The sequence below is a fragment of the Hyaena hyaena genome, unplaced genomic scaffold (genome assembly GCF_003009895.1).
Source record: "Hyaena hyaena isolate Hyena2069 unplaced genomic scaffold, ASM300989v1 scaffold_191, whole genome shotgun sequence".
NCBI classification, from domain to species: Eukaryota; Metazoa; Chordata; class Mammalia; order Carnivora; family Hyaenidae; genus Hyaena; species Hyaena hyaena.
Genome location: NW_024080824.1, coordinates 475,886 through 482,233, shown reverse-complemented (window position 1 = coordinate 482,233; position 6,348 = coordinate 475,886). Strand labels below are relative to the sequence as shown.

The 6,348-nt window shown below is 34.8% G+C and overlaps 1 non-coding gene across 1 annotated transcript; it reads left to right on the top strand.

Moving 5' to 3' along the window:
• Nucleotides 1-5,034: 5,034 nt before the first annotated feature.
• On the top strand, nucleotides 5,035-5,119 carry TRNAL-UAA. The gene has a single exon. It is a non-coding gene; the product is annotated as a tRNA-Leu (tRNA).
• Nucleotides 5,120-6,348: the final 1,229 nt, after the last annotated feature.

The following is a 6,348-nucleotide window of genomic DNA, read 5'->3' as shown; positions in this document are numbered from 1 at the left end:
ACTCTGAAACAGGCTCCAGGCTCTGAGCCGGCAGTCAGCACAGAGCCCGACGCGGGGCTCGAACCCACGAACCGTGAGATCACGACCTAAGCGAAAGTCGGACGCTTAACCGACTAAGCCACCCAGGCGCCCCTGACCACTATTCATTTCTTATCTTTCCTTCCCAAGATAATTTCTCACAGTCCATTTTTATTTATTTGCTTTTTCAAAGTATATGAAGGGCCATAAAAGATAGTGTCCTTGTGAGTATTTCATCATTTCATCATTAGGTATTGACTGTATATTGATACATGTGAGGGTGGGGTTTGGATGAGATATCATTGTACATTTTCCAATGCTTGGCCATGCCTAAAAAGTGATTTCTATCAATTCTAAGTCTTTCTTTCTCAACAAATATGGGCAGTAATACCAATGTGTGATTTGGAACTGTAAGGAAAATTACTTTAAAAAATTTTAAATACAATAAAAAATCACAGCTTGAAGGAAAAGTTTATAGGCAGAAAGACAGGTTAATATGTGTTTGTATGGGAGTTACCTAGAATGAAGTCAACCAGCCTCAGAAACTAGATAATGAGGTTTGGAGGATAACAGAAATGATTCCAAGTATATTGAGGTCACATAATTTAATGAGGTTTTGAGAGAGGTAATTGGGAGAAATAGGAAAGAAAATACTAGGATTACTCCCAATCACCAAATCTGGCATTAAGGACCAGAGAACATATCAGAAGACAGTCACCTGGAGTGAAGCCATAACCTGCCTACATTCTGGGTATATGGAAATTGGGCGAATTTGGACAGTGAGGTTTATGAGTCGATTCAATGTTCTAAGTGATTGAATATTCTTTGTATCGTATTAATCTTCACGATAAATATGTTGTCATATTTTGAATTATTTTTAGCTTTGAAATTCAAAAAATTCCAGTATTTCATGATGATAGCAAGCTTTTTTCCCTCTAGTTCTTTTATTTTGATTTTGCTATTACTCCCATGACAGGCTCTACAGCCAGGCTTCCTGAGCCCGAACCTAGTCCTCCTTGGCTCACTTCTGGATTTGCTTATTTATATGGCACAGATTCCAGGATTCTTTTCTCTTATAACTTGTTCACCAGCCACATTTACTCTAAATCAGGGAGAAATCCTATTTTATTTGACTTTGCATCTCTGGAAACTAGCACCTCGATACAGCCATGGGAAAGATTAATTTTTTGAAGTTATTGGAATAAGTTTCATCCAAATTTAAAAAGGGAAAGATTCCAAGTGAAGGTAGTATAATTCTTCTGAATGCCTAGAATCTTAGGAACTGGAGGCAGGACCTGAGAAATAGAGGTCCTGAATTTTAAGTTATGCAGTACTTCACAAATTAAGAAGAATAATTTTCATTACTATCAAAGGAGTGGCATCAAAAAAGTAGTGTAGTTTAGAAAGCAGGAACACATTCTACTCTTAAAGGCCTAGGGAATGAGAACTGTCATATTTATGATGTAATGTATATTACATATTTTTGCAATTTGGTGAAACAAAAGACTATTCTTTGATTGATGAGTTGCAGGAAGTACAGCTTGAATGTCCTAAGCCAGGCAAAATAATGGCAACATAAAACTTGAGCTTGCTTCAATTTATCTCTTTTTGGACAGGTCTGTCCCTGGTTTTCTGTAAACTGATCAGCTCAGAAAAAGTAAAGAAACAACTAATATCCCTGAAATACTGTAAATTTCTGGCAGACCAAATACCATTAAATTCTATGCCTCATATGATCTAAGAAAAACAGTAATTGGTGCTTGACAAATATGTGTAGATGTCATTAATTTCACGAGCACAATGCAAGGCAAAGTGGGAGATTAGAATTAGCACAGGACACACACTCTCTCATCCTAAGAGCTTTTGAACTTGCTAGGAAGACAGGAGTTTAGAAGCATTTGTTGAGAACCAGAGGAGTCTTAGTTCTATTTAAAACTTTCTAAATGACCCTAAATTGTGAACATAATGATCTTATACATGCGTTTTACTGTAGCATGTGGTTTGTTTCTTCTTAAAAGCCGCGATAAAATATTTATGACTTTTAATATTTATATATTAGTCCACAGATTGAAAAATGAGACTAGAGGCCACCTGCAAAGACTGATAATTTTCCATTATTAGAATTCTTAGTTCAAATCAATATCTATGCTGTATGTTATCTCCCTATTGATTTTGTCTTTTCTGTTTGTTTGTTTTATATTATCAATATTCTTAGTAGAACTTCCTGGATAGGCCACTTGATTTTTCTATCATCTGGCATCTAAAACAAGGAGAAAATTCATAGTATGTTTTATTTTAGTTTTAAGAATATGAAGTATTTTTGTCACACTATTAAGTTATGGTTAATGTTTATGGTGCTAGAAATATGGCTTATTTTATGAGCAAAATGAAATTAACAATTTAACTTAATTTTTGACATAAGAGCCCATATGTTTTTGTGTGTACCCCACGTAAGTTTAATACTATTAAAGAAAGCCGAGAATTTATGTGTTACTTTTTAAATCCTATGACTATAGTTTGTATGTTTCATATTCTATCAAAGCTATATCTAGCTGTTAAACAGATGAATGGCTATTGATCATCTGAAGAGAATTTTGGTTTAGACAAAATTGCAGTCACTAAACCTGAAAAGAATTTCCCCAATTTCCACCTTTCTCCTCACTTCTTTGTGTCAAGTCTCCAGGGTCTGCAGCCATCTCAGGAAAAACGGGACATTTCCAGTGACTTACAGAGTGGATGTCTGTCATTGGATTTGTAAGAAAATTAGCCCAATTGTAAGTCTGGGCACCAACTTGGACTAGCAGAAGTCACTCTGAAACAGAAGGGAGAAAAGGAAGATTAGGAGAAACAAGGCATAAAGGGCTATTGCCTTGTGGTCACAGAGGAAGGAGAAAGGAAAAGACATTAGCTGGCCTCACTCTTCTCACTGGCTGAAGTGGTTTGTGCAATTTGGCTTTAGATACCTACTTAGCTAAGAAAAATATAATACATATTGTACTCTAAGACCACAAAGCACTCTTTGTGGAAAATATAGCAACAAGCTGTCCCATTGTGCTGGTCACAAAGTTCAGAACAATATACAATCCTTTCTTTCTCTGTAGCCAAAACCACCTGGTTGGGGTTGGGGAGAATTACCTAATTCCTCAATAATCATATTTCCAATCAAAAGGACCTATTTAGACTATGCCAATTTGTTTTACTTAAAAAAATTTATTAGTGTAGCTACTATGTGAAAAAAAGGTTTGGTTATGCTTCTTTGATATCTGATCAGTCATAAAATGGATAAAAATATAAAGAATTAGCTGCTTGCCACTGATCTCAATTGTTATATGGCTGTTCTCTTCTTCTAGCTGAAAAATCAATGAATACATGGTAGTTAATGACTATTGTCGAACACAGCTCAAGTGACTCCTGAGTGGAGACAAGTTCAGCAATTTTCAACATGCTCTATGGTCCATTCTTACCTGAAAAATCTCTACTTTTCTGCTCTTGCAAGCAATCTTTCAACTAATGTGTTTTATGAAGACCTGACATTTGTTTGGCCTATACTAAAGAAGTAAATTTAACATGCTATAAACAGAAAGAGATTTTAAAAATAATTTTAGGCAAGGAGAATTCCTCTACCAACAAACTAAATCCTCTACTTTTTAATAAATGAAATCTTCAAATGATATAATTTCTTTTCCAATATAGAGATTAGCATTTTGTTTTGCCTTTAAAAATAGAGTATCTTCTGCTTATACCGCCTTTGAACGTTGATTTAATATTAAATATTTGAGGAGTTGCTACCAAACTTGCTGATGACAGTAAATACTTTAAAGTGAGTCTGTTTTGCTCTATATGAGAAAAGAAATGTTATTTCATGCATTTTATCTCACCCGACTCCCTCCATAATAGAGAGGACCAGATACCAAGAAAAACATCTGGTATGCATATTTACTGGAGATACACAGATCTTCCATTTGTATTTTGCATACAAAGTTGTTCTATTCATCCTCCCAAATTCACTCATACGTTTGTAATGGGACACGCATAGTATATGTCAGCTAAATTCTGAGACTGAGGCTGAAAATTCTGCTATTATATAAGACACATGCAGAAGTATGTCTAGCCCAAACTTGAGACTAGTAATCAGAAGTAAAATTCTCATCAGCACAGAATGTCCTGCTTTCAAAGGTAACATAAAACTCGATGCCAGAAAGGAATTTTGATCTGTGCAGCTCAACTCATAAACTTATAAAAAGTCTACATTTCTTATTGAAGAAGTTATTCTGAAGCCTGGAAGAAGAGGAAAAGGAGGGTGCTGTTATTAGGTACAAATATTTTCATGCAAAATCAGAATGACTTCTAGCACTTTGGACATGCCATTCCTAGATGTGATCAAGTGATTTAAAAATAGCATTAATTTTAAATACGAGTAAACTAGCAAGTAGAAATTAAGGTAACAGTAATAAGCTGCTTTAATTTGAAAAAATTTGGGGATCATTACAGCCTGTAATAGATAAATAAATATCAAATTCCTTGTTAATGGAGAAGATGAGATACATGATGGCTGTGCCATTCTTCTGAGTTTACGTAAGTGGTAATTAATCTATCACGCTTTAGATGAACTAGTTTTGATTAACTACTTATATTTATCCATCTGTAACTGTGTTTATGACATTTGTAATTATTGCATTGATGTCTCATAATTTGTAATAGTCCTAAGATAATCTATAAATGGGCAAATACTACTTTTGGATAAAAAAAGAGAAACTTAGTGAGTGATTCAGTGCAAAAGGTCTGCCCAAATTAAGCTAGACTAAGGTATGAATAAGTGAAATGATGATCTATGATACTCATTTTATGAATAGTAGAAGGTTTCTCTGGGGATAAAGTAATGTCATAGCCTAGGCAAGAGCATTTACATTAGAACCACATATAATCTATCCAATTCCCTTCTGGTCTAGGAATTCTTAACTAGTGGTATCATCATCCTGAAAAAGTTGTTCAAATAAAACCATGTTTTGGGGGGGCGCCTGGGTGGCTCAGTCGGATGAGCGTCTGACTTAAGCTCAGGTCATGATCTCACAGTTCGTGGGTTTGAGCCCCACCTCGGGCTCTGTGCTGACAGCGCGGAGCCTGGAGCCTGCTTCGGATTCTCTGTCTCCTTCTCTCTCTGACCCTCCCCTGCTCGTGCTCTCTGTCTCTCTCTCTCAGAAATAAATACATTAAAAAAAAATTAAAAAACAAAACAAAACCATGTTTTGGGGATTTAACACTTTAGGCTGTAATGCACAGTTTTTGCCATGTAGTTTTTACTTTGGCCCTTGGACACTTGTTCCACTATTATGGAGCATAATTGTAACTTTTACTTGATACTAACCAATTTTTTATGTACTGAATATTGTATTCATTCTTTGCCAAGATATCATGGTATAAGGATGATTATCATTCCACAGGTGACAAAACTTAAATTCTGAAATTTAACAAACATGTGAAAGATTCCAAAACTGATATTTGATAGAGTCAAAATATCCATTTGATCCCATGGTCACAGGGACTCTCATTAGAATCATGAAGAGAAACAGGTTGCAGCAGGAATACATTAGGAAAGAATTAAAGTGTTTTATCATATCCCATTAACAAAAACATAATTGAGATCTCTACAGCAGAGATTTTTATTTTTTATGCCCCTATAGATTTTATTGTATCAATGGAAATTTTTGCTTAGAACTGAACTAAATAAATTAAAATTTGCTATAAAATAAAGACCAACTTTACCCCAAAGAATTTCATGCACTCCATGCTTACATCCAAAGGAACTCGTTATAGACAAGAACAATGGGGAAGACAGAGCAGGACAAACATCTGATGTTTAGAGCCCGCTGGGAGCTTCAGAAATCTGAAACAATGACTTCAAGTGGAAGATAATTCCTTCTATTCTTCAATTAGTTTTATTGGCTCAATACTCAAGTGTCTAATTGTATAAGCACCAATTTCTCACAAATAAGAATCTGTGTGGAAATTAAAAAATGTATTTAGGGTGGAAATATTATCACAATCTTGTCTTAGCACTGAGCACTGCACATGAGCTTTTTGTAAAAGAAAATTTATTTCATTGTATTACATCAGCATAAGATCTGTGCAAACCCAATAGAAATTGATTCCAGTTTGGATTTAATAACAATGTCTTAATTTTGCTTTGGACTTTACAACTCACAAAGTGTTCTTATGTATATTTTCTCACTTGGGCTTTTATAGACAATGCCATTTCTATTTTACAAAAAACAAAAACAAAAACAAAAACAAAAACACAGAAAGGCTCAGTGTTGTTAAAATCTGCCAAGA